At 41.0% G+C, this 14,386-nt stretch overlaps 1 long non-coding RNA gene across 1 annotated transcript in view; it reads left to right on the top strand.

Annotated features, from left to right (window-relative positions):
• Positions 1-12,292, top strand: part of LOC142600491 (uncharacterized) — a 482,402-nt gene extending 470,110 nt beyond the window's left edge. Inside the window, exon 3 of the long non-coding RNA XR_012833996.1 lies at positions 12,124-12,292. This is a non-coding gene — a long non-coding RNA (uncharacterized LOC142600491). The remainder of the gene's footprint in view (positions 1-12,123) is intronic.
• Positions 12,293-14,386: the final 2,094 nt, after the last annotated feature.

Genomic DNA, 14,386 nt, shown 5'->3' with positions numbered 1-14,386 from the left:
AAAATAAGCACCATTATTTCCATGGTGTATATGAAGCAATCGAGATTCAAGGACTAGAATCTTACCCAGAAGTATATGCTGGAAATAAAATCAAGAATGAATCTTTGATCATTTGTCTTCTCATGTAATGTTTTAGTTGCCTCCTATCTGTATATCATACAGTTGAAGTTTAACTAGTCATTTTGCCTAGTGCCGTACAACTGCCTAGTTAATCAATTCATTGGTTTAGTTAAAGTGACTCAATTAAGAAATTTTTGGTACATCCACAACAAAAAGGAAATTATAGACCTTAAAAATCTTTAAACAATGGTTTGACTTTGATTAGAGAAGTTTACCTTTATTTTGCTTTAGGACTAGGGAGGAAGAATCTTCTTTTGAAGTACTGGGTAAAAATACTTGGATTTTAAAAGAATGAATTCAGCTGTCTTGGGCAGATCATTTCAGTCACTGTAAAAAACTGGCTATTTTCCTTGGATGGGGAAAAAAAAATGTCTGAAAAATTTTGCCATGCTCTGAATAATATGCTGTAAGAAAAAGCTTGTAGAGCATTTTAGTCTTACACCAGTTTGGCATAGCATAGGTCTGTTAACCATTGCACATTGTTTGCTTCCACTGCTGTGGAACTCCTTGCTAGATGATATAGATATTAAAAGTTTCCATGAGCTGAAAGGAAGATTGAGCAAGGGCATAGAAAAGAAAGGTTACCAAATACAGACCATATACATTAGGTTCAGTATATACCTTTAGTGAACAAAGATTTTGTCTGGGAGAGTATTGTATTGATTCCCTGGTTTTAACCATGCTGCTTTTGCCTGTTGTCAGAGACATGGTACTGGACCAGACGGACCTGTGGTCTGACCCAGAACAGCCATTCTTATGTCCCAGGAACATTAATTTCTTTCCATTTCCTTGTTAATTTGCTCAAAATTTAGTATGCATAAGCATTTGTGTGACGAGTTGTATACCATTTCTCTTTGGGAAAGACAACTTCATTTTGTGTGGTACAGTATACTAAATGTATTACTATATATACTGATGGATGAATATAAATACGCTGTAGCAATAGAGTCAAGGGATACATTGCTTATTTATGTGAATGAAAAACAAACTCACAGAGAAAATGTCGTTGCTTTTTTGTTCCTGGGAAGGCTTTTGATTGATTCACTGAATATAGACAGCTGTGGGGAAAAGAGGATCATGCAGTGTCTGGCCAGCATCTTCATTAAAACCTGTCATGGGATGAGAAGCAATTTTTGATGTTTTCACAGCTAAACCCAGAGTATCTTAGTTCTACATCTTAGTTCTGTCTTAGCTACATTAAAATAAATGTAATTATAAATGTAAGTAAGTGTGTGTGCGCGCACGCGTGCATGTGTGTGCACGCGTGTGTGTGTGTGTGTGTGTGTAGGACAAATCCAGAAGCTGAAATCTGAAAACTGTTGTGGAGGTGGGAGAGAAATTCTGCTCTTGAATTCATGCCCATGCTGTGTGTTTTATGGTGAGAGCCATAAAGGCATTTGCACATTTTTCAGGCAGATACATGTAGCCAGACAATCCCAAAAGAATCTGCTCATCTCTTAGGAATTTTATTTTTCCATATGAGACATCCTGTGCATTCAAACATTGCTATTCTATGTGTGCAAAAAAAACCCAGCTGTTTGCAGCTTTGTAGAGCCTGTCTTGCTTGGTGTCCTCTGCCTCCTGCATGCAGATGTAATTGCCTACTCACTTCTGTGACTTTCTTCACTGCCGTCTGGTTGGTGCCCAAACAGGAGAAAGGACTAGTTGTCAGTTCAGACTGGGATGTCTGTTGTATTTGCACTCTGATGTTCGGAGAGGGCCTCAATTCCAGCAAGTCTCTCAGGGATTACGCCCCCTTACCAACCCAATGAAATGTTATTATTGGTTTCTGTTTTGTCTCTGTATACCAGCAATACAGTCGAATCTAAAAAGACTCTACCTATGTTCGGGTAACCTAGGAAATAAGAGAATTGTTATACTAATAATAACTCTGTGTTGAGAAATGGAGGGGGGTTGGAAGATACATAATATTGGTCACTTGAGGCATCTCAGATGATTGATTGAAAGAGTGGGGGAATTGGAGCTAGAATGATTTTACTTCTGTTGTTCATTAAGCATAGTATGGTAAGGCACAAAGGCTAAAACTGACTATTTTAGTAATTTAACTTTTTTTTCATTCTTCATTATCCATGCTGTGGTAGCACTCGACAGCCACCTGTCATAGACCAGGGAGCTGCTAGAAGGCACTTTCAAACAGAAACAGAAGGTAACTCCTACTCTGCGAGAATGCAAGGAATGTAACTGAGCTTGGGGCTTTGTCCTTTCAGAAGCTGCATGTTCACGCAGAACGCATTTGTTTTCTCAGTAGAAGATAGAGTATAACAGATGGGGAACTGAGGCACACAGTGTCTCACTGATTTAGGTAACATCTTAGGGAAGGTCTCTGCCAGAAAATAACCTACTAGTCCCCTGAAACTAAGCCAATATCACAGCCTCAAGAGCATAGGAAATCTTAAGGCAACTTCCTCCCTAAAGCAGGAAAGTCATCAGATTTCACGCCATGGAAAGTGTCAGATAACACTAAAGAGTAAAGGTCTAAAATTTATCAGAAGTCATTTCTGGGTTGGAATGTTCAAAAGATAGGTGGCATGGCATGACAGCTATACTCACAGCTTTGCTTTAGGAAGTTTCTTTAAATATCACCACCAAAAATCAGCACTTTTCAAGGTGATGAATAAGCTAAGCCTGAAATAAATCTGAAATTATTGTAGCTGAGTGAAAGGAATGCTTTATATGTTTTACTATAAAACCACAAATATAACATTTCACCACATTCTTTTGTGAGGAAGTTTCTATGAAATTTCCATAGCTTAGGAAAAACACATTGTTCAGAAAATCAGCTGACTTTTAATCAGGCACTCTCACTTACTTTTGATGAAATTAAACTTAAATCAAATAAACAGTTATGCTTGAATCATATTACTACTTAAATATATCTTTTTATTCATAGACAAGCAGTACATTTCCAGGAAACCAACATAACAAAGATGAAAACTATATCAATATATAAATATTTAACATCATCGTAATAAAAAATAATTTCCTTCCAGGATATGGTGGATGAAGTAGAAATGTTGCATTTCTCTATATCAGGACTCATTTTCATACTGTAAATAGATATGCTGAAGATAAATCGGGGATATAATGCTCTGAAATAGCTGAAATGTCTGCAAAAAGTGATAAAGGAATAGAAATATCAAGAAATATATTTTTTTTTCTTGTTCACAACAGAAAATATAACTTGCTGTGGAATAATGTGGTATGGTTTCGGCTGGAACACTAAATGAATAAACAATAAAGCAAAACTCTTCACCACTAGTAAATTCTTTGAAACACTACCTCTAACGCAAGCATAGGATTAAGAACCCAGAGCTTGGGGTCATGTGGTACATGTGGTAATAAACCTGTCAAAAACTTTCCCTTTTGAGGGAAGCAAGATGAATTGTGAGTCCACTAGGTATGGAATGAAAACTCAGAGAGGATTAATAGAAAAGTTTGTGATAATGAACACAAAACTTATGCTGGGCCAAAGCAGAGGTTTTGATCTACTACAGTTTTATGCAGTTTTACCTAAAACATTCGTGTGTTGGCTGGATGGTGGGGAGGAGGGCAAACTTTCAGCCTGCCCTTCCTTGATGGTAGTTTGATTGGAGCCAGAAATACTTGAGAACCAGCTGTCTCATTATTCATCCTCCCTCTGGGAAAGTAGTCCTAATGAGTAGGCATTCTTCTGTGGATTCCTTGCTACTGCTGATCCACAATGCTACAGATAATGCTTAGATGGAAAAGGAATAACAACTAATTACAAATCTGGTTTTTAGCACCAAACTTGGCACTCAGTATTGATATGTCCTTTTTCTGGGAACAATGTGGTTACACATATTATAACACTTGCAAAATCCAGGCACACTGGTGTTTTTTAGGAACTAGACCAGATACCAAAAATGGATATTGTCCCTATGGCAGCAGATACGTCAGAGCAAAAATGTATAGCTTCTGGAAATTGGAGAGCTAGTGCCAGAGCATTGTCTGAAACAGGAACACCTTATTCCCTTCTATGTTCATCACAAGATGATGAAAAATTAATTTACTAGGGCCTCAGGCCAGACCTCCATGCCAATGAGTCTTACCAAAATGAGCCCCAAACCTGGCCCTATGGTGGTCTTATTGATTTCAAAGCTGGTGGCAATGACTTCTGGAGCAGTGAGCCAGCCTGTTGATTGCTTGTTCGACAAGAATATTGCAGGCTTCTTGCCAGGAACCTGATGCAGTGGCAATCTAGGATTATAGCTAGACTAAAGCAGCCATTTGGGGATGTTTAGTTACTACACTAGAGACTGACCTTTAATGATTTTGGAAACATCCAAAGACTGAAAACAGAAGATCGGGGGTGTGTGTGTGTGTGTGTGTGTGTGTGGAAGAAAAAAGGAGGAAAAAAAAAAAAGAAAAAAAAACTGGCTTGGTGAACTATCCTTATACTTTGCTTAGGAAGAAACAGGAATGCTGAAGCAGTTTTCCTCTCTAGGAAGGGTCTGACAGAGAACAGAGAACTAAGTCTTGGTAGAAACCCTCTTTCCAGGGACAGTCAGTGATTTTTCTGTAGATGCCCCAGGCTTCCTTACCAAGAGTAGCCCTTAAGTATTAGGGATAGCCTAAGAGCAGAAAGCTGAGCACAAAGCTGTGCCTCACTAAACCAGCCGTTCGCTTGCATACATTTGGAATTGATAGATGTAATTATCTCACAATAAGGCAACAACATTTTTTATTACAATTTACAGGGCTAGAAACTATGGCATTCAAAGGGACATGCTTTTAGCTTGTACTTGAGAAGGAAGACTTGCTTGTGACATACAGCATAAATAAATGTTGCTATTACTTCCTTAGGATTTTATTATCCTGAGCCTTGGTCTCACACCACTGTAAAAGCAAAACACCATGAAAGTTACTGCCATCTGAAAAGCATGGCTTTGTTGTAGAGAATATGACAAGACAGGTAGGAAAATGCACTGGATCATGAATGGCTAACAACAAGGGGTGGGAACTGTAACAGCAGTTAAATGGGAAAGGGTGGTTGGAGCGCACAAAGCTGGAAGTGGCTACAAGATCTTTAATGCACTGCAGTAGGTTTAGCTAGACTTGGTGTATCACAGCTCCACTCAGACTGCAGCTGGAGGGAGTGCTTGAAAGTGAGAAACCAATAGCAGCTGTGATGAGTGGGTGTGTGAACAGATCTTAAAAACTTGGCTGGAATGAGCTGGAGAATTTCCTTTTTAGAGCTGTTTTGAAGGAAGGCAAATCAGACTGGTGCTTTTTATTTGCTATGAAATGCCTTCTTACTGTTAGTAGTTCAGATGACCAGCTTGAAGAAATAAATTAAGTTGGCTGACTGGAAGTAAAAAAAAAAAAAAAAAAAAAAAAAAAAATCTTTCATTGTTTGTCTCTTTTTTTAGCAACTTTATGACAATTTGTCATAAGCTCAGGAGTAAGAGACTTACCATGGTAAAACATAGTGTTAGTATATTGATCTTTATATTTAAAGTAAGACATTTGGATTGAAAAGAATGAGACGCAAACTATAATTAGTGGTGTGGCCTATGTTTGTGCTTAGAATTTATGTATATGTTTTTAATATAAATAAGTAAATATAAAATACATATTCTGGTCTTATTGGTGCATCAAAAATATTAACTTATTGCAAACTTGAAATTTTAGTCTTACAGTCTGTCCTGTTAATACAGGACTGTACTGTGATTAAAAGCTAGGAAATTAATGATACGGTCTTTCACTATTGTGGGTTTTTTTTTTTTTTCTGAACCAAACATAACCTCCTTGTAATGACAGATCAAAGACAAGAGAACAAGTCTTGCTTTCTGAATGTTGCAAATAGCCATTAATAAGTGTATCTTTCAGTGCTGTGTTCACTCCTCTCATTGCAAGCTGCATTTGTGAGTTCGTGTGAATTGTAAAGAACTTTGTCTTCAAGCTGTAGTGCACACAACAATTTTCTTCTGTTTCTTCAGTCAACAAACAGAAGAGTAATATGTTTTTCTTCCGGGGTTTAAAAAAGCACCTTGACATATGCCTACAAATATATTGCTAGATTTTAATTTTGCTCTATCTTGTGAAAGTACAGATATAAAATATAGATATGCATTTAAGAAAAGAAGTCCCTGTGAGTAGCATTTAAGTTTCTCAGGCAGTATCAGCAACGTAATACATGTGCTTAAGAAGTCTTTAACTATTTTGTGTCTTTTTCTCCCCTCCCTTGCTAGCCCCAACTGACTGCTTTTCACTAATCCAAAAAAAATATTCCTCTTCTCATAGTTCTGTTGGTCCCAGTGACGGCTACTCAACATTGAACATGATTAATGCAGTTTGTCCTTTTTTTTTTTTTTAAATGTAGATTCATATGAATGTCTGGAGGAAATGAATAACTATGATAGAATCTATGTTTTATTTTCAGCAGCACTCTGATAATGTTATCACAAATGGCCCTAGATTGTTAGTACCTTCCTGTTTTAAGAAATATGGACTACTGACACAGATGTGTGTTGTTTCTGTGAGGCTTTTCAATCCCTTCCTGTCTTATAGGTTTACTGCTGTTTGTCTGTACACTCATGTCTGTCAGAAATATACTTGGCTTTTCCAAAACCCAAGAGAGGTTTCATCTTGATATAAGAAAGAATTATTTTTACAGTGAGAACAATCATTCACTGGAACAACCTCCCTGGGGACATGGTAGAGTTCTTATCACTGGAAGTTTTCAGATGTGATTGGACAGAGTTCTAGATAACCTAATCCAAGGTTCCTTTCCCACAAAGGGTTAGACCAGATGATTTTTGAGGTCCCTTCCAACCTGACCTATTCTACAATTCTATGATTCTATGAACAACATATTCCACTTTGTGAGTCTCCATCTGCAGCCTTCTCTGTTGCTCCTGTACAACCACCAGTTGCTTGAGATGTCTGAAGAACTGAAGGCTTTGACTGTGTAGGAACCCCTTTTTGCTAAAAGGAACAGGTTGACATTGCAAGCTAAAGATGTTCCTATACAAAACCAACTGACTTTTCAAGGCAGGCATGGAAAGAACTTACAGATCTTTTTCCTTGAAAAATAATTTTGAAATGTTTTTCTTTGACCAGTTATGAGGGGGGGGAAAACTGCTTGTTCTGATAAGGAAATCATCAAATATTTCCCATCAAATGTTCTGAGTATTTTTATATAAAATGCCAGTTTTAAAAAATGAAAAAAAGATTCTAAACATGCAATGCAAGAACAAAGCTTGCAGTTTTCAGAGAAAACTATCTTAGCAAAATTCTTCTGAGTAACATCCATTTCTCACTTCACTTGGCATTTCCTCTCCATAAGCTACCTTTTTTTTCCTGAACAGAATGTAAATGAGTAATATATTCAAAATACACTGAATTACACTGTTTCAAAAGAAATAGCAGCAAGTTGAGAATGGGACCTATCGCTTTTAGGTTATCAAAATCTTAATCTGTCATTTGTCTGAAATATTTATGAGGAATTCAGAATAAATCTGGCTGAGTACAAGTCTTTTAAAGACCAAAGACTGCAAAGGTGCTTCACTGATATAGAACTGGAAAAGATCTCTCATGTTAGAAGAATGAGTGATTAGAAAAAAGTCACTTATTTTAATATATGATGAGCTATTAGGAGACCTCTCTGCTATCTCTAATATTGAGGACAAATAAAACCCTACTTACTTTTAAAATCTACAAGATGCCCAAATGTAGTTTGAGAAACATTTTGGGATAAGCAGTAGGAAATTCAAGGATATCGACTCTGAAGGCCTTATCCAAAATCTGTGAGAATTGTGAGGGGTTTACATTCAAGTTAAAGCAACTAGATATATTAATGGCTGTTGTATTAAGTCAGGCAACTGTCTTTCATCCAAGGTTTGAAATACTAGAAAAGATCAGACCCTTCAAAAATATTTCTTCAAGTACTCACATATATGCTGAGGCAGTCTGTGCCTAATTCATGCCATCCCTAACTAGGGAACACTGTAATCAGTGTTAAACTTAATTGTCCTGAAGCTGTCAGTCATCCAACTGTTTTCTCTCCTCATTGTCCCATCTTTTCCTTCCTAAAGAGCCTATATCCCTTCATTACAACACTGCAGTCATGAAGTTAACGAAGACACTAACAATAGAAGTCCCAGGACTGATTTGAGGAGCCTTACTGGTTACTGGCTGCTGGAGTTTGAACCACAGGTCACAATTCTTTGAAAGTAGTGCAGCCAGTCTTTCATTCATTGTCCAATTATCCAACCCGTATCACACAAATTTAGTGATAGAAACTCCAGAACAATGTGTCAAAGGCCTTGCTAATTCAAGGTATACAACATGCACATCCCTCCCCTTATCCACACCATCAGTTACCTTGTCACAGAAAGCAAGGATGTTGGCCAAGCATGATTTCCTCTTGTTAAACCCATGCTACTTCTATCACTTTTTTTTTGTTTTTCATATATTTAAGAAATAGCTTCTAACAGGGTTTGCTTCATAACTTTCCCAGGGATTGAGGTGAGGCTGACTAGCCCATAATCCCCTGAATTCCCCTTCTTGTCCTGCCTGAAGATGGGAGTGACATTTGCCCTTCTCCAGTCATCAGGAACATCCCCAACTCCCATGACCTTTCAAAGACCATAGACAGTGGCCAACTTCTTAATCACTCTCATGTGCATCCCATCTGGTCCCATGGACTACTGTATATCCAAGAGGATTAAGTGGTCCCTAACTCTTTCTTCCTTTACTGTGGGTAATGCTTCATTGCTTGAGGACAGTCTTTACCATTGAAAACTGAGGCAAAGAAGGCTTTCAGTACCTGTACTGGTCACAGTCACGGCCTTATGAGGGTTACCTGACCTGCAAGTATAGACCATGACTGTAGGTTTCTCAGGATTCTGCAATACACAGTGACACAGAGGTCTGGGTTTCTGAGAATTTCTTTATTACAAATTTCTATGAAATTACTTTTTTCCTGTTAGTAAAACCAAACATATACACACACACACATACACACTACTAATAGCAGTAAATATATATTACAAGTCACAACAAAATTACCGCTAGAAAAAACAAGTATATATTACAAAAGTAATATTGCAAGTTAGTGCAGAATTCCAACTAGTGAAGCAAGTATATACTTATGAATCTTTACCTGTGCGTGCACCAGTAAATATATTAAGTGGTGTGTTACTGGTACGACACTCACGAAACCACTCCCAGGAGTGGGGCTGACTGACGATGGAAAAGTCTCATTTCAAAGGTCGTCACAGAATCCAAAGTCAGCCACAAGTCCCCGGCAAGGGCCCAGCCTGTCCAGAGTATCTTGTGCATGGAAGCTCGTCCACAGAAGCTCATTTTAGGTAAGTAGCAAGTTACTTTTGGTGTAGATATATAGGTAGGCATAGGACAACAGTTTCTGGAATATTTGTTGCTGGCTCCTCTTTTCCTGGAAGGTCAGTTTGTTGTCACAGTTTCTTTGTCCTGCACCTGTCAAGGTTTCTTTGTCCTGCCAACTACTCCCCTTCAAAGTATGGTTTGGCTGAGCTTATCAGGGATGACTCAGGGCTCCTGACTGAGGACGTATCCTTTGTCAGCATGTTTAGCTGGTCGCCTTTGTGGCTGCTCCATATGTATCTCAGCTTTTTCCCTATTGCTTTTCACTAGGTCCCCTGTCCCACTAAGCAATGGGCTCATACTCTTCCTAACCTTCCTTTAACCACCCATGCACTTGCATGCACTCAAATTATTTAGTCGCTATTAGTCTCCCTTGCTGGTTTCAACTTTGAAAGCTTTAGCTTTCCGCACTCCATTCCTACACGTGCTGGCAACATCTGTGTATTCCTCTGAAGCAGTCTGTCCCTGCTCGAGCCTTCTGTGAACTTCCTTTTTGTGTTTGAGCCCAGCCAAGAGCAATGTGTTCAACCATGCTGGCCTTCTGCCATGCTTGCTCAAATTTCTGCACATGGGAATTGACTGTTTTGTGTTCTGAGGAGGCTGTCCTTGATTAGCTAGCTAATTCTGGGCCCCTTTGCCCTCTAGAGCAGTTTTCTGTTGGATCCTGCCAAGCAGATCCTTAAAACAATCTCTTTTAAACTCTAGGGGATTTATTTTGCTGTTTATCTTTCTCCCACTCAGTATCTTGAACTCCAGTCTCACAGTCACTGCAGCCAAGGCTGCCCTTGATCTTTACATCATCCATTCTTCCTTGGTGGCAACAGGTCCAAAACAGCATCTTCGCTGGTCAGTTTAATGATCACCTGTATCAAGGAATTACTTTCAATACAGTCTAGAAGCCTCCTGAATTTCTTGTGCTTAGCTGTATTGCCCTTTCAGCAGATAATGAGGTGACTAAAGTTTCCCATGAGTACCACAGACTCTGACTGGTGCTTTCTCCAACTGCTTAAAGAAGGCTTCATCTGCCTCCTCTTCTTAATCAGGAAATCTGTTGCAGACATCAGCTACCACATCACCTTTGCTGGTCTCTCCCCTAATCCTTTACCCACAAGCTCTCAACTGCTTTGGCACCTGCCCCAATGCAAAGGTCCATGCATTCAAGAGTATGCAACCTTGCCTCACCTCACCTGCCCACTATCTTTCCTTAAGGGCCTGCATCCCTCCATTGCAGCACTTCAATCATGAGAGCTATCTCACCATAACTCTATAATCCAAATAAATTGACAGGTCTGCAACTGCAGATTTCTAATTCCTATTGCATGTTCTACATGATATGCATTGGTGTGCAGGCCCAAGTTGTGTTCTCATGGGGAAAGTGTGAGAGCCTCCCTTCTTATGCTGTCCTTCAGACACATGTGCTCTATCCCTTCTGTCCTCACTACTCTTCCAGTTATGGTAACCTTCCCCTAGCACATGTAGTTAAACTCTCTCCTCAACAGATTAGCAAACCTGTTTGTGAAGACACTCACGCCCCACTGTAGGATGTGCGCCATCCCTGCTCAGTAGCCCTTGCTCCTCAGGAAAGGTCCTGTGATCACTGAAGCCACAGCCCTGCCTGAAAAACCAGCCATGTGGCTAGTTATTGACTCACTGGATGAGTCCACTTCTTCAGCCTTCCCCTCTACCCGGCAGGATGGACGAGGCACTAAACTGGGTCCTCAGACCCTTCACCCTTGCTCCTGTATCTCTGAAGTCACTCTTGATATTCTTTGGATTACCTCAATGGTATTCTTGGTGCCCACACAGAAGAGCAGCAAGTGGTAATATTCCGAAGGTCGGACAAGCATTGGCAGTTCTTCTGCAACATCTTAGACTCCGGGAAGCAACAAACATCCTGGCTTAATGTCTCAGGTCATCAGATGGTGTCTGCACCCCATTGTGTTGGGTTTGCATGGCAAGGTTTTGGTAGCGGCGGGGCTACAGGGGTAGCTTCTGTGAGAAGCTACTAGAAGCTTCCCCTGTGTCTGATAGAGCCAATGCCAGCCGGCTCCAAGACGGACCCGCCGCTGGCCAAGGCCAAGCCAATCAGCGCCTCTGTGATAACATATTTAAGAAGGGAAAAAAAGTTAGGGAGAGCTTTTGCAGCCAGGGAGAGGAGTGAGAAGATGTAAGAAACTCTGCAGACACCAAGGTCAGTGCAGAAGGAGGGGGAGGAGGTGCTCCAGGTGCCGGAGCAGAGATCCCCCTGCAGCCCGTGGTGAAGACCATGGTGAGGCAGGCTGCCCCCCTGCAGCCCATGGAGGGAGGATGAGGGGGTGTAGCGATTCCACCTGCAGCCTGTGGAAGACCCCACGCCGGAGCAGGTGGAGGCACCTGAAGGAGGCCCATGGGAAGCCCAGGCTGGAGCACGCTCCTGGCAGGACCTGTGGACCCATGGCGAGAGGAGCCCACGCGAGAGCAGGTTTGCTGGCAACACTTGTGACCCCATGGGGGACCCACGCTGGAGCAATTTGCTCCTGAAGGTCTGCACCCCTGTGGGAGAGACCCATGCTGGAGCAGTTCGTGAAGAACTGTAGCCCATGGGAGAGACTCACGTTGGAGAAGATCGTGAAGGACTGTCTCCTGTGAGAGGGACCCCATGCTGGAGCAGGGGAACGATGAGAGGAGTCCTCCCCCTGAGGATGAAGAAGCGGCAGAAACAATGTGTGATGAACTGACCGTAACCCCCACTCCCCGTCCCCCTGTGCCGCTGAGGGGGGTGGAGGTTGAAGCCGGGAGTGAAGTTGAGCCCGTGAAGATGGGAGGGGTGGGGGGAGGTGTTTTAAGATTTGGTTTTATTTCTCATTGCTCTACTCTGTTTTGTGTGGTAATAAATTAGATGAATTCCCTCTCTAAGTTCAGTCTGTTTTGCTCGTGACGATAATTAGAGAATGATCTCTCCCTGTCCTTATCTCGACCCATAAACTTTTCATTGTGCTTTTTCTCCCCTGTCTAGTGAAGGAGGGGAGGGATAGAGCGGCTCTGGTGGGCACCTGGCCCCCAGCCAGGGTCAACCTACCACACCCACGCAGGGGGAAACTTCCTATAAATAAAACTTTTCTCCTTTATGTAAGCGCATGGTTTGGGCTCAGTCTTGCCAATTTCTCTGAAGGGTCTTGTCCATACTCACCAGTGCCCAGTGCACTACTCCCATCATGATTCACAGGTGAAGCAAGTGGATTTCTCCCATTGCCAGCAGTCACAAGCTTCTAGTTTTCCCCACCTGGCAGCCACTCTCCACCACCTGTATGATCTGTCCCCCAGATGTCCCCCCTTCCTTGCTTTGTGCCGCTCAGGCTCTTGGAGATGCCAAATGGCAGTGGCCTTGGTGCCATGCCTGCTGAGGGCTGGGCCCCATTTCCCACCATCCCACCAAGGAGTGGCTCTCCTCCCTGCAGGGGTGTTCCATATACCTCACTTGAATATGGATCTTCATGAGAAAGATCTGAATGGTTAATGATCTGAACTACTGTATAAAGATATTTTTCAGAAGCTTTGGGCTGTCCTGGTACTGTTTTCAAAATCTTCCAGAATATCTGTCCCTGGAAGCAGTGGCAAGCTGGCTGCTTGACTTCCACCTGCGACTCCAAGTGTCCCACTCCAGACTGGGCACTGATGCCACTGCAGGCACCTGCTTTCACCATCTGAGGCTCAGATGGTTTTTTATGTGAACATCATGCTTCCTGGCTCTCTCATCAAGTGGTGGCGTTATCTGTATTTTGCTTCCGTCTCCTCCATCAAACCTAAGAAGACCTCAGGAGAAGGAGTTGTAGTCTGTTGCTGCCTCTGCATGATCTGCTAAGCGGCTAAAATTGCCCTGGATTTGGTTTGTGAAAATGCTTTGAATTAGTGAGTTTAATGCAAAGAATTGAAATGTAAAGCCCTTAGGTTAGTGACCCAACGCTCATGTTATTGTTGGAAACTTTGCTAGATATCCATACTATGGGCATCTGAAAACCTTTCAAAATGTGTCTTCACATCTGAAATGAAACCTAACAAGGTATACCTGAAATGAAAGCAAAAGCCCAAAGCTAAAGGCCAAAGTTCACCTTCCAGTAACCCCTTCCTCAAACCCCAGTCTCACCTTCAGCTTCTTTATTGTGTAGATGTCTTCTTGTGGGAATTATTCACCTGTATTTCCCACCTGTAGACTAGTGCAATGGCAGGGAATTCTTTATGTCTTTTGCCTTATAAATAGCATGATTGCTGGTAGGATAATAACGAAGGAACTGTGCTTGCATCCAGTGTGAGCATGAGTTTTCAATGGTTCTGAAAGAAGATGTGGTTGTTTCCACTTCTTCCTATCAATATTAAACTTAGATTTTAATGATGATTCCCAAGAGCTGACATCTCACTGTTTGAGAAGTCTCAAGTTTCTCTTGTCTCAAAGGCCCATGGGGTCTGAACCAGATTTTGGGCTTGCTATGTAAATTATTTCTATCCCTGTAATTAAATAGAAGTCTATGACACTGAAGTACTTATCTGAAAATGCTATGTAATTACATGGAAGAAAAAAGTGACAACAGCTAAAACTACTGCATTCCCTGTGCAGAACTGCAGCCTAAATATGGATGTGGGTAGAAGAATGGCTACAACCTTACACATAAATAATTAATCTGAGTATTTTAACTGCATCAGTTACATGTATGCAAGTACATCTTAAGAGCTCTACAGTTTAAATTTATTGTCTTGGATTGCTAGTAAGTAATAAATGTATTAGTCTTTTCCCTTCTGTTTCATAATTGAGCAATTCAGGCATTTAATTCTTGCTTCTAGTTAAATTTTAATTACAAAGTAATTGATTGAACAGTGTAAATACACTTCAGTTCTAATTAGT

This window comes from Balearica regulorum, chromosome 2, assembly GCF_011004875.1.
Source record: "Balearica regulorum gibbericeps isolate bBalReg1 chromosome 2, bBalReg1.pri, whole genome shotgun sequence".
NCBI lineage: Eukaryota > Metazoa > Chordata > Aves > Gruiformes > Gruidae > Balearica > Balearica regulorum.
Note: the sequence above shows the minus strand (reverse complement) of the source record. Positions and strands in the feature narration are given on the sequence as shown.